Genomic DNA, 15,132 nt, shown 5'->3' with positions numbered 1-15,132 from the left:
ACAACATAGAGCATCCCCATAATCTAAGAGTTTGCGATATTGCCTTGTGGGTTGGAGTTTTTAGCTAAACTCCAACAATTCTTCTTCAAGTGATCATTCTTTCTACAGTTGAGAACTTTAAATCCTTCTTACTTCTCGATTTTGATCTACCACGGTTATGACTGTGAAAACTGACGTTTTGATGTCAAAATAAATTCATCCTTTTCAATTAATAAATAAAGGAAATACGTAGTAAAAAGAAGTAAATATCGATCCTCAGGGACTTAGAAAATTCCAAATTTCTGTTTGAATTGCTTATATCAGGAAATAAGTAGTAAAAAGGGGGTTTTAGTAAAAATGATTAAAAAAATAAAAAGCGATTTAAAGAAAAATAAAGAAAATAAAATTTGAAGGTTGAAAATGAATATGGTAAAACAGCCTCAAGCCTTGTTTTGACTCAATTTCCTTCGGATCATCGAATTAAATTTTCCCTTCGGGATTCACGTCGGTTACTTTGTCTACAAGGGCAATCCTCGTGACTCTTCTTTGTATACCAAATACTTGAGGAATTCTTTGATTCCAGCTTCGGAAATTGATCTGATCAACATCAATTATCGTAGATCAATAACAGTTTAAGTTCGTGAAGACTGACTCGGATTGCTGTTTCAATAAATACTAATTCCGATCTCAATTCCCTCTTGGCAAGGCAATCTAGCCAAGTGTGTTCCCAGGAAGTCGAATGTGCTTTCAATAAGTCGATCCTTGCTCGTACACATTTAATAGCAACAACATCTTGACCAAAGTCAATCTTTGATTTTGAAAATTGTTTTAATTTTGAAAATTGTTTTGATTTTGAAAATAAACTCAGAGATTGAGAGAGATATTCCGAAGTTATTCAAGTGTTTTTCAATTCTCATGTTGGAATTTACTCATCGCTTCAGCTCTCGGCTTATGAGAAAATTATCTAAACATGAAAAAAGTCATACTTAGCATATTTAAAAACAAATCTTAAAATAAAAGAAAAATGAAAACTTGAAAAATAAAAGAGAACTTTTATAAAACTATAATGGAGACGAAGGATAAATTATGAGTTGTGTGTTTAGGCTTGCTCCAAGAGGGTATTTATAGCATCTAAAAACCTAGAGATAAGCATAGAAATTAAAATAAAAATAATCCTAAAGATAATTTCAAATGTTTTCTAAATTCAAACTTTAAAATTTAAAAACAAGTATCCTAATATATTTATGCCCATCCATCTTCCAGAAGGCGCTGCCTATATCTTCTAAAAAACTATTGTTGACTAGACCTTCGAGAAATTTCCACGTGATCAGATCGTGTCATGCCCAGAGTCATTCCTATGTCTCAAGCCGTGACCAAATAATAAAAACTGCAAAATGCACTCGTTTTACTATTAAATCAGGAAAGTAAGACTCTGCACGAAAATAAGCATAACACAACCAAATTAGCAGCAATAAATTCATAAGATCGAAGAATTAACGAGCAAATAATATCAATTTAGAACACTCAAATTCCCCCTCACTTATTTCATGCTTGTCCTCAAGTATGATACAATCAAATACCTTTCTTTGACAAGTCTCGCATTCAATGAGGTAAGGTAGAGACCACAATAATTATCCAAGTCAAGACACCAATCAATTGAACAACACCAATTGGAGCAACTTAAATACAATTATAACATCCATTAATTCATCAATCTCAATGACCATAACTCAACACCTTACCAAGATTCACTCAATGTGTTTGGGGTATAGAAACGCTCAATGTCAAAACCGACACGATATTACCATAGGCCTGCAAATAAATCAAATCTCCACTACTAATAAGAACAAAATGCATAAATCAAAGGGTCCTTTATTGGTTGTAACGGGGCTTAGGTAAAGGTGGGAATAAGGCTAAATATATGGGAAAAAAATTCAAGACGAGGAACTACAAATAATAAGTAATGCTCTATCAATCGACTGAGTACAACAAGATAAAAGACACAATACCATCAAACAACACATTTCCTTTCGAATTGAATTTGATTTTTCCACACTTGTTTTGTTGCTTTGTTTTTCCATTTTTTTCTCATGTCTCTTTCTGTTTTTTTTTCGAACTATTTTTTCTCGAAAAAAATGAAATAATAACCTTTTTTAATTTTTTTTCTCTCTTTTGCACATCACACAAAAAAATTCCCTTGTTCATGGAGCATACATCAGATAAACTGTTCACTTGTCCTGAAAAAGGTAGAAAAGAGGGGAAAAATAACAAGGCTTGGTTTATAAATGTGGTAAATACAAAGAATGGAAATAGACTCAAGAGAGGTTAACTATGGGAAAATGCATGGGTAGGCAATTTTAGTGGGGAAAATGAAGTGGTTAATCCTAAAGTGCCCAAATCATTTTTAAGCATCATGTTCATGTGTAATCTCGACAATATTTAAAATGCAGGTTCTAGAATACCAATGTCAAATTCGACACACTCAATCTAACAAAATGAGAGCAAAATGATATGCTTGTAAAGGCTCAAATCTCACCAAATTGTTTTCATGCATTGAGCTAAGCACATTTCAACAAACAAAATCATGGAATATCACAAGAAATCTAACTTGATCACAATTCATGCTATTTGCTATCAAGAATATCTAACCTAAACAAGTATGTGTTCCCAAACAATCATGGCATTTCAAAAATATTCAACAAGACAAAGGAATTCAATGAAATTTTTCGCAAATCCAATCAACACATACTAGAATCAAAACATAGAGATAAGCAAAGGGAAATTCATCTTAGACTCTATTCCCCCCTCATTTAAAGTGTTTTCCCCAAAATGTAAAATTAAAGTACAAGAAAAGGAATAGAGTTCTCCCCGGATTTATTGTCGACCATGGCCACAGTGGGAGGTGTTGGGATGAAAAAGTGGGTTGTCCGGGTTGATACCGTGAACTAGAAGTATGGTCAGGTGGTCGGTGGAAAATTGACATTTAAATATTCTATAAAACCATAAATGAAATGGTACATTAGTAACGGCTGAATGAAAATAGGATCAAAATTTACCTTCAGGGTATTGTTCAATGCCGCCAAATACATGAAACACAATGGGAAATCCAATAGGCGTGGTTGAGAGGAAGAGGTGGCCACGGTTGGTATGGAATGGAAGGACAGTGATGGAAAGTGTGGCAGAGATGGACGAGGAACAATGCTCGGTCTTGGGCGGAGAGAGGCGGTGGGTGTGAAGGCCGAATGATATGGTGCGGGTGCAAAGTTGGGTGCGTGGCCTAGAGCTCACGTCGGGCGAGGAGTAAGTTGTAGTGGCTGTGGCTCAGATTCACTGGGCACTTCAACAAAAGTTATAGTGTTGAGCGGCGATGCCCAACGAGGACGGTTGGTGGCGCGGCCTCATGGTGTTGTTGGTTCCTAGTGCAAACTGTTACAAGTAGCAGCAGACGGGTAAAAGTATATTGGATCGAATGGAATGACGCGGTAAGGACAGTAAGTGCGAGCGTGGCGGAGGAAAGAGGCGATGGACTATTTTTGGGATGAGAAATTGGGTTGGTAAAGAAAATAGGCAGGAAAGGCGTTGGTTTGTTTTCTTTTTTAGGTTAAAAAGCACGTGGGTGGTTTAATTTAAGTGAAATTGGATTAAAATTGAAAAAGATAAGGAGAGATAAGATAGGTGGGGCTCGCGGTCAAAGAAAAATAAGAAAGGGAATAGATATGGTGAAAGGGCTACAGCAGATACATGCTTTAAAATGGGGGCAGAAAGTGATATGTGTTTTGCTAACATGTGCCGACCTGCTAGTAGAGATGCTAATGTGCGCCGTTTAATGAAATAATGCACATAGTGTTGGAACATGTTGTTCCACTAATCTGCGCGAAAGGTGCTGCTATTTAGGGATTGAATTCTGTCACTGTTCGAATATAAATTTGCAAATCTACCTCGTTTAAGCTCGATAGAAAACATTTGGTCCCTAAAAATAAAAGAAATAATTAAATTAGATTTGCTTAATCGAAATAAAATAAAATAAAAATGTAACGAAATTAAAAACAATGGGTTGCCTCTCACGAAGTGCTTTTGTTTAACATCGTTAGCTCGACGACCTGATTCAGACTACAGGTTCTAAGAGAAATACTTCATCCACTTCATATGTTTTTTCCAAAGAACAGTCACCAAAGACGGAGGAAGAACGTGCACACATGGTAAAGGTGCCGTATGCCTCAGCAATTAGAAGTTTGATGTATGCCATGGTATGTACCAGACCAGATATTGCTCATGCAGTGGGAGCTGTTAGCAGGTATATGAATAATCCAGGCAAGGTACATTGGGAAGCAGTCAAATTGATCCTCAGATATATGCGGGGTACCACAAACAAAGCACTTTGTTTCAAAGGTGGAGATACGATATTGATAGCTATGTAGATGCTAACTTAGTCGAAAATATTGACATCAGAAGGAGCACTACAGAGTATATCTATACTCTAGGAGGAACTGCAGTGAGTTGGGTTTCTCAACTACAGAAGATAGTTGCTCTCTCCACAACTGAAGCAGAATATGTCGCTGTTACGGAAGCTAGGAAGGAGATGGTTTGGCTCTAAAGTTTCTTGGAAGAGTTAGGCAAGAAACAAGAAAACAATGTCTTGTATTGCGACAGTCAAAGTGCTATCTATTTAGCAAAGAATCCGACTTTTCATTCCAGGACGAAGCACATACAATTGAGATATCATTTTATCCGATCTCTTCTGGAAGATGGGATTTTGAAACTTGAAAAGATTAGTGGAGCTCAAAATCCGGCAAACATGTTGACATAGCACTTAAATACATTGAATACTTTATTTTCTTATCTTACATCTTTAAGATGTACAATGGTAGAACAAGAACTTGTTGAACTTATAGTTAAAAGTCTACATGTTTCGTATGATTAACTCATCATAAACTTGACAAATAGTAATGCCACCAATCTAGTCTTCGATGATGTTGCAGCCGTTGTTCTACAAGAATAAAATTGGTGTAAGAGCAAGGGATATAGAAAAGTGAGTATGCAATAAGCAGAGATGTTGATAGTGATGAGAGGGAGATCAACAGAACGTGGTCAAAGTAGCAGTCATAATTGTGGTAGATCAAAGTCGAGAAGTAAGAAGAATTTAAAGTTCTACAACTGTAGAAAGAAGGGTCACTTGAAGAAGGATTGTTGGAGTTTAGCTAAAAAATCCAACCCACAAGGCAATATCGCAAACACTTAGATGATGTAAATGCTCTATGTTGTGAAGCGTCAACCACCATGGAAGATAGAAAGAGATTTGCAGGTATATGGCTTATTGATTTCGTATCAACATATCATATGACCTTAAGAAGAGAGTGGTTTCATCATTATGAACCTATCTCACGAGGATCTGTGTACATTGGCAATGATCATACCTTGGAAATGGTTGGCATTAGAACCATCAAATTGAAGATGTATGATGGAACAATTAAAGTTGTTTGAGATGTACGATGCGTGAAAGGCTTGAAGAAAATTTTATTATCTTACGAATTATTCGATAATAATGCAAGCAAGATCGAAACACAAAGAGGAACCACGAAACTATTCCATAGAGCGCTTATGGTGATGAAAGGCGACAAGATAACAGTGAATTTATACATGTTGAAGGGAGAGACTTTGCTTGAAGCAGAAGCCTCAATTGACTCATGTAGTTCAAATTATGCAATGTTATGGCATCAGAAACTTGGACACGTGTCATAACAAGTCATGAAAGTCTTTATGGAGAAAAAGCTACTTCCAAGCATAACAAAGGTATCACTTTCTTTGTGTGAGCATTGTATAACAATTAAACAACATCGGTTACAATTCAACACATTAAATTATAGAGGCAATAGTATTCTAGAATTAGTTCATTATGATGTATGGTAAGCATCAGTCATATCCCAAGAAGGAGCAAAGTTCTTTGTCTCGTTTATTGATGACTACTCTAGGAGATGTTAGGTGTACCCTATTAAGAGGAAGTCATTTGTGTTTTCATCTTTCAAAGCCTTTAAAAAGATGAAACTTGATTATGGAAATAAGATCAAATGTTTCAGAAAAGATAATGAAGGAGAATACACAAGTGAAGAATTTGATGACTTTTGCAGGAAAGAAGGCATCAAAGACAATTCACAGTGGCAAACACTCTTCAACAAAATCGAGTGGCAGAGTGGATAAATATAACCTTGTTGGAAAGAACAAGAGTAGGCCTAGAAAAATAGTTTTGGGCAGAGCAGTCAATACCGCATGTTATTTGGAGAATCGAGCTCTATCAATTGGAATAGAGCTGAAGACACCAATGGAGATGTGAACTGGTAAACCAGTTGATTATTAAAACTTCAATATATTTGGAAGTATTGTGTACGTGATGTACAATGTCCAAGAAATTTTAAAGTTGGATCCAAAATCCAGAAAATATAAATTCTTGGGGTATGTTGATGGAGTAAGAGGGTATCGTTTCTGGGAACCCATTACCCGTAAAGTGATTATTAGTAGGGATGTTATCTTTGTAAAAGATAAGCTACAAAGAAAACAAGCAGATGATAACACTGAAAAGTCAGAGACTACACATATACATGTTGAAAATGAGTTTGAAAAAAGAGATTCTTATGAAGTAGAACCATAAATGATGAGCAAGAACCATAGACTTCTAAAGCTCCAACAACTCGTCAATCAAATTTTGTGAAAAGACATCCCAATTGGCACTCAGATTATGCTATAGAAGGTAATATTTCATGTCGTCTTTTAACAGAAAACAGTGAGCCATCAACATTTGAAGAGGCAATAAACAACTAATATATTTCATAGTAGATGATAAGAATGAAAGAAAAAATTGAATCCCTTCACAAAAATAATACATGAGACCTTGTGCCACAACCACAATGAAGGAAGACAGTTGGTAGCCAATGTGTCTTCAAAATCAAGAGAAATGGTGATGATCAAGTAGAAAGCTCGTGCAAGATTAGTGGTCAAAGGATATGCTGAAAAAAGGTATCGATTTCAATGAAATCTTTTCTCATGTGGTTCGACTAACAATTGTTCGGGTAGTCTTGGCAATGTTGCTACATTGAACTTACATCTAGAGAAACTATATGTTAAAATAACTTTTCTTTATGGAGATCTTGAAGAAGATATTTACATGCTCCAACTTTTTAGGTTTTGAAGAAAAAGAAAAGAAGAACTTGGACTGTAAGTTGAACAAATATTTGTACGATTTAAAGAAGGCTCCAAGATGTTGGTATAAGGGATTTGATTCCTTCATTATGTACCTTGGATACTACAGACTTAACGAAGACTGTTGAATGATCAAGGAAAGTGGCCAAGAAGGGGTGAATTGGCAATAAAAATTATTAGAAGCTTTTGCAATAAATAATAATAGACATAAGGACTTTAAAGTGGTTCAAATTCCTTAATTAAGTCTACATCCAGTACTTTAGCTTCCTAACTAAGGATTTCAACAAATTCACTAATTTGTTATAACCTTTTAGGATAAGGTTAACCTTACACGACACTAAGACTTATACCCTAAAGTCTTGAGTGTTCAACTTTTCCCAAAAAGTAATTACAAATAAGAAAAATTTTAAAATCCTCATAATGATAGATGTTGAGTTAATCGATTGACGGAATCGGCCAAGAGGGGGGTGAATTGGCAATTAAAATTTTGGTGGAAGCTTTTGTAGAAAATTGAAAGTAATTGCACAGCGATTTAGAGTGGTTCGACTTTATCAACCAAAGTCTACGTCCACTACCTTAACTATCCACACTAAGGATTTTCCACAAATTCACTAATTTGTCTTTCTTTTGAGGACAAAGAGTAACCTTACAAACCCTCAAGAATTATACCTCAAATTCTTAAGAACATTCTCTCCTAAAGAGAACAATACAAATTTGCAAACTTACAAGGAAAACCTCACAAGGTAGATTGTTTGCACAATTCTAGAACAAAGAAAAGAACACTAAAAAATGAATACAATTGAGAACAATAAGTGTTCTTGAAAGCAAAATGAATATTGAATGAAAAATAGGCTTGAAATGCTCAAACTTGAGGTTTGATGCTTTCTCTTTGATTCTCTCTTGATTCTAGTTGCTTGATGTTTCTTGTTTTTGATCAATGGCTTCTAAGCTTGCTTAAATACACCTTGAATCACTTCTGAACGTTGGGGATCATTAATGAAGTTTTTGGAGCCGTTTAAGTGTGAAAACAATTAATATTTCTGCTTGGAGCGTGGGGGAAATTGGTACCCCTGATGGGGAATCGGTTCCCTAAGTGTAAAATTTAAATATTCGACCGTTACAAAAAGGGGGGAATCGATACCCCTGGGGGGAATCGGTTCCCTCCGAGAATACTGAAATTCTCGGAGCCAAACCCTTAAAGGGGGGAATCGGTTCCCTCTGGACAAACTGTAATTTTTGGCTTTGAAACAGTTCGAAATACTTTGTAAAATTATTTTGAAATTGTTTTAAGATTAAAACTTAATTTTACACTTGAGTAAGGATTAAAAATGACTTTTGAAAGGTTTGGAGTAATATTTGGATATTCGAATAATTATATCGAATATACTTAGAAAACCTTTTGGAAAATCTTAAAATTCATTTATCTTAATTTGTTATATCGAAATATCAAAATGTATTCAACAATCTCCCCCTTTTTGATATAACAAAACATTTTGATAATTTTAAGATTTTGAAATCAAGTTCAAAAATTACTCCCCCTTACTCTAACATTACTCCTCTTTAAAACACTTTTTAACATTTCTCCCCCTTTTTGTTAAATCAAAAAGATTAGTAAAAGATTTTAAACAAGGTTTTAAAAACATTTAGCCTATTGATTATATATATATAGCTTAAGCTGCTAAGATCACAATCAATAGAAACGTTAGTCATTAGTTTCATAATCAATATTCATAAACAATGTGACATGTCAATATTGGTCATAAATCTATTATGATGTAAATGATGCAATAATGAATAAATATAACCACACCAAATATATAAGTTCAAACATCCATAATCCAATAAATAAGTTCAAATATCCAACAACAAAAGGAAAACAATCCAAAAAACATTCAAAATGTTTAAACAATAAGTTTTAAGTTCAAAGCACTAAAGTAAAAACACAGAATCACGCATCCGTGGGAGGATCGGGAGGAGGAAAATGAGCTCGCATAGCTGCCATTTCATGAGTGAGTTCATTAATACGAGCGTTGGTTGCTTCATTGTTTGCACGCATCTCCCAGAGAATTTCTAATTGTTGAGCTCCCATTGTGGATAAATGGGACTCTATAGAAGTAAAGCGCGAATCCATGGTAGCATATCAGAAATCGAATGTCTCCATAAAGGATTGAAAATATGGAGGCATTTGATTCGTTTGTTGTGCTTGCTCCTCGGGCTGCTCAGGCTCATCTTCGACTTCATCGATGTCTCGCATTAATTGTTCAAGTTCGGGATCGTCGTCAGCTTCTGGTTGTGCTCGTGAAGAACTAGCTCCCGGAGTATTTTCAGAAGATCGAACTCATTCACCGGTTTCCTTATCCTTTATCCATCCCGCTCTCGTTAAGGAAAGAAGATTAATTTGTTTCTTTAGAGGAAAGGAGGCATCTAGACCAACTCTAAGCCCAGCTTTAGAAAATAGATTACTCAAAATGCAACCGTAAACTAGAGATGAATAGAGTTTCTTGTTAGGAACAAGATTTACTGTTTCAACAATTTCAGTAAAAATGATATGAGGTAGGTTTATTTTAATATTTTTTTTTGAAACAATGTAACCACCAAAGATCCAAGGCTCTAAGAGTAGAATAACGACCTCCGGATGGTCGAAACCACCAAGAAATCATTAGATGAAGAAAACGATCATGTAGGTCTAAGACACTTGCACTATCCCTTCTTTTATAACGAGAACCTAAAACCTGTTTTCATTTGAAATACCATCATTATCTAATCCTAATTCATTAGCTATGTAAGCCGAGTCAAGATGGATGAATTGTCCTAGGAGATAGGAACGAACTGCTATGGTTTTGGTTTGAGCTCGGTTTTTAATACAAACGGCATTAGAATAGAATATGCGAACAAGTTGATGGTAAACTATAGGTTCAAGGTCACAAAGTTTATCAAATTTCCACTCTTGTAAGAGAGGAAGATATTTAAAATCGATATCTATCATAGCTTGACGAGAAGGGATACGTTCTTCTCTAATCTTGTAAGAGTCAAAATATTGATAATACCAAAAACGATGATTTCTAGGATCAGGATGATTAAAGCATGAATTTTGGATAGTCATATTGGGATCAATGGGATTAGGATTAGGAATTGGAATTTCAGGAATAGGAGGAGGATTTGAATGTGGGTTGGATTGACGGTTTGAGCGACTAGAAGATGACCTAGCACGTTTAGGATTGGACATGATTTAGGAAATCAGAATATAATGGATAACCTGCAATTTAGAAAACACATGTATGCAATTCAATCAATCCCAAAACTCAATTGAGTCATCAATATTTCAAGGTTCTCTAAACCAATCCTAATGGGCAAAGTTTCTGAAAACTATTGAAAAATAAGGTTTTGAAAAACAATATAGTTTTCATAACAACATAATTCAATCAAAACACAATAATTTGAAAAACAAACAATTTTTTTTTATTTCGAAAATTTCAAAATTTTTGGAAAATTCTTATGTTTTTGATGAAATCAGTTGTACTATCTAGTTTCTAATCACTAAAAAATCAATATTCGATCATTATTTCTGTCTAGAACTAATTAAAACTAGTCCTATGTTCAAAATCAATGAAATAGAGAATTTAGAAAAATTTACCTTGAAAGATGAGATTGAGTGGGTTTTGATGTTGTTTGCATGATTTTAATGATGCTAGCAGGTTTAGGAGATGATATTTGAAGAGAATTTCGATTAAAATCGTTGATTTGAGGCAAAATAGAGATATAGGGTGATAGTGAAGAGGGGAACGACGTGAAGAAGGAGAGAAGAGAGTTTGAGCCAAAACCAAGGGTTCTGCCCGATAAAACCAGTACCCCAGGGGGTATCGATTCCCACAGGGGGTATCAATTCCCCTAGGGGGAATTGGTTCCCCTTCAAAGGGGGAATCGGTTCCCTCATGAGAGTATCGATTCCCTCTGCACTAAAATGCTAAAATCCGATTTTAAACACACAAAATGCTAAATTAATTTTCTCTAGTGGTATTGGCAACTCATATATTGAAAATTAATCATGTTCAAACAATCAAATTAATCTTTAAACTATATTTGAACATAAAGTTAATTTTCATCAAGAATCATAAACTCCCCCTAACTAATAGCAATGAATGCAATCAAAAATTACTATTCTAAGCATTTTTCATTTAGTCTTAAAAATGCTAAAATTATTTTAAACACTAAGTGAAGATAGGTTGGTCAAACCTAATTCTCTTCTAAGTGTCCAAAATCTTTCCTTGTCTAAATGTTTTGTAAAGATATCCTCTAATTGGTGCAAAGTATCAACAAATTCTAGAACTACATCTTCCTTAGTGACATGGTCTCTAATGAAGTGATGCCTTATTTCAATGTGCTTAGTTCTAGAGTATTGGATGAGATTTTTAGTGAGACAAATAGCACTAGTATTGTCACACTTGATAGGAATAGTACCTACTTCAATTCCATAATCAAAAAGTTATTGTTTCATCCATAAAACTTGTGCACAACAACTACCGGCTGAAATGTATTCCGCTTCAGTGGTAGATAATGCAACACAATTTTGTTTCTTTGAAAACCAAGAAATCAGCATATTTCCAAGGAATTGGCAAGTACCAGAGGTGTGTTTCCTATCTAATTTGCATCCTCCATAATCCGCATCAAAAAAGGCATGCAAGCTAAAGCTAGAGTCTCTAGGATACCAAAGTCCTAAACTAGGAGTGTCCTTAAGATATCTAAAGATTCTCTTAACAACTAGTAAATGTGATTCCTTAGGACATGATTGAAATCTAGCACATAAGCAAACACTAAACATAATGTCCGGTCTACTTGCAGTTAGATAAAGCAAAGAGCCAATCATTGACCTATATAATTTAACATCTACACATTTACCTCCTTCATCTAAGTCAAGCTTTGTTGATGAGCTCATTGGAGTGTCATGAGGCTTTCCATTTTCCAGTCCAAATTTCTTGAGCATATCTTTGACGTACTTAGCTTGATTGATGAAGATGCCATATTTTCTTTGCTCGATTTGGAGTCCCAAGAAAAATAAGAGCTCCCCCATCATGCTTATTTCGAATTCGCTTTGCATTATCTTAGAAAATTCTTGGCAAAGAACATCATTAGTAGAACCAAATATTATATCATCAACATAAATTTGAACTACTAATAAATCTTTACCTTTATGCTTTAAAAACAATGTAGTGTCAACCTTCCCTTTTGAAAAACCTTTTTCAATTAAAAATTTTGACAATCTTTCATACCAAGCTCTAGGAGCTTGTTTTAAACCATAAAGAGCTTTTGTCAATTTAAGAACATGATCCGGAAATTTTGAATCTTCAAAACTTGGAGTTTGTTCCACATACACTTCTTCCTTTATAAAACCATTTAAAAATGCACTTTTAACATCCATTTGATATAATTTAAATTCATGAAAACATGCAAATGCTAATAACATTCTAATTGCTTCCATCCTAGCTACGGGAGCGTATGTTTCATCATAGTCTATGCCCTCTTCTTGAGTATACCCTTGAGCAACAAGTTTAGCCTTGTTTCTCACTATATTATCATTCTCATCAAGCTTATTCCTAAATACCCATCTAGTACCTACAGTAGATTTATTACTAGGCCTTTCAACTAATGTCCATACTTTACTTCTCTCAAATTGATTTAATTCTTTTTGCATAGCCATAATCCGATGTTCATCTTTTAATGGTTCTTTAATATTCTTAGGCTCTATGCATGAAATAAATGCAACATAATTACAAATATTTCTAAGAGAAGATCGAGTTGTTACCCCTTTGGATGGATCACCTATAATCTCACCGTCCTTGACATAGTTGTACTCTCTTGGATAAGATACTTCCCTTTCTTCAATGGTTGGATTCTCAAGAGGATCATGAGTTACCTCATCTTTTGTTTCTTCCTTTGATGATGGTTCTCCAACGTCATGTCTAACTTCATTTGTATTTATAATACCTACATCATCATTCACACAAGAATCCTTCCTCGGAAGGGGATTATCATCGAAAACAACATGTATAGATTCTTCTACAACTAAAGTTCTTTTATTAAATACTCGATAAGCTTTAGAATTTAAGGAATAACCCAGAAAAATTCCTTCATCACTTTTAGCATCAAATTTGCCAAGGTTTTCTTTACCGTTGTTCAAAACAAAACATTTACATCCAAAAGGATGAAAATAGCTAATGTTAGGCTTTTTATTTTTGAAATTTTCATATGGAGTTTTCTTTAAAATTGGCCTAATCATTACTCGATTTACAATATAACAATCGGTATTTGTGGCTTCCGCCCAAAAATATTTTGGTAAATTATTTTCACAAAGCATGGTTCTAGCCATTTCTTCTAAAGTTCAATTTTTCCTCTCAACAACTCCATTTTGTTGAGGGGTTCTTGGTGCTGAAAAATTATGGCTAATACCATTAGAATTACAAAACTCAATAAATCCAAGATTTTCAAATTCAGTGTCATGATCACTCCTAACACTAGTTATAGAGTAACCTTTTTCATTTTGGATTATTTTTGAAAATGTGATGAAATGTTCTAATGCTTCATTTTTAGTACTTAAAAATAGAACCCAAGTATATCTAGAATAGTCATCTACCAAGACAAATGCATATTGTTTTCCACCCAAGCTAGTAGTTCTAGTTGGCCCAAAAAGATCTATATGGATCAATTGTAATACTCTACTAGTTGATACGTCATTAATGGATTTAAAAGAAACTCACTTTTGTTTTCCTTTAGCACAAGCATCACAGATTTTATCATTATCAAATTTAAGCTTAGGCAACCCTCGAACTAAATCACCTTGAATTAGCCGTTACAAAACACTCATACTAGCATGTCCTAGTCTCCTATGCCATAACCAACTATCATGTTCATTTTTAGCAACTAGGCATAAATTAGTCATATCAATAGAATCTAAATGCACCATGTATATGTTTCCTATTCTATGACCAACAAGCATAATCCGATTAGATGCAATGTCAATGACTTTACAACCATTAATATCAAACATGACATTGAATCCCTTATCACAAAATTGACTAATACTCAATAGATTATGCTTTAATCCATTCACATATAAAACATTCTTAATTTGTATGGAAGAGGTATTACCAATAGTACCAATACCTTCAATGTGACCTTTTGAATCATCACCAAAAGTCACTTCTCCTCCATTTTTGGCGTTAAGCTCAATGAACCGGCTTTTGTCTCCGGTCATGTGTCTTGAGCATCCACTATCAAGGTACCATAAATTTGGATTTGTTTCCCGTGCCTTGTAGCAATGCTCCTTTTCCTACAAACATAGATTAATTTCTAATTTTTGGTACCCAAATTCTTTTGGGTCCATATTCATTAGTTTCCAAAATCCTAGTCCCCTTAGGTATCCATTTGTGTAGGATATCCTTATCTTTAGTAGTAATGAGCTCTTTAGGAACCCATATACTTCTAACGATTTTTCCATTAGAGGTTCTTTGGGGACCTCTATGATTGTAGTTTTTAAAACTCTTTCTAACAAAGTTGGATTTTGAATTTTCTCTATTTTCAAAACATTTTGTTCCAACTTTATCAAAAGAAGCTTTAAGATCATCAATTTTCTTTTGATGATCATCATTGACCTTTGAAAGTAAATTTTGCAAATCCAAAATTTTCTTTTCAAACTCTTCTAGTTTGATTTGCAAATCTTTGATTTTACTTTCAAGATCGTTGTTGGTTTTGGATATGAGTTTATTTTAATTTTTCAATTTTGAAACATCATTTTTATATTTTAAAAACAATTTCTCATAATCCGAAGCCAACCCATTATATTCCTCTAATAGCTCATCATAGGATATATCATTAAAATCAGATGAGTTAGAGGTTACCTTAGAATCTTCCCCGAATGTCATCAAGCACAAGTTTGCTACTTCTTGTTCCTCTTCATCGGAACCTTCT

This window comes from Hibiscus syriacus, unplaced genomic scaffold, assembly GCF_006381635.1.
Source record: "Hibiscus syriacus cultivar Baekdansim isolate YM2019G1 unplaced genomic scaffold, ASM638163v2 tig00111146_pilon, whole genome shotgun sequence".
Classification (NCBI taxonomy): Eukaryota; Viridiplantae; Streptophyta; class Magnoliopsida; order Malvales; family Malvaceae; genus Hibiscus; species Hibiscus syriacus.
The sequence above is the reverse complement of the archived record's forward strand: the minus strand, read 5'-3'. Positions refer to the sequence as shown.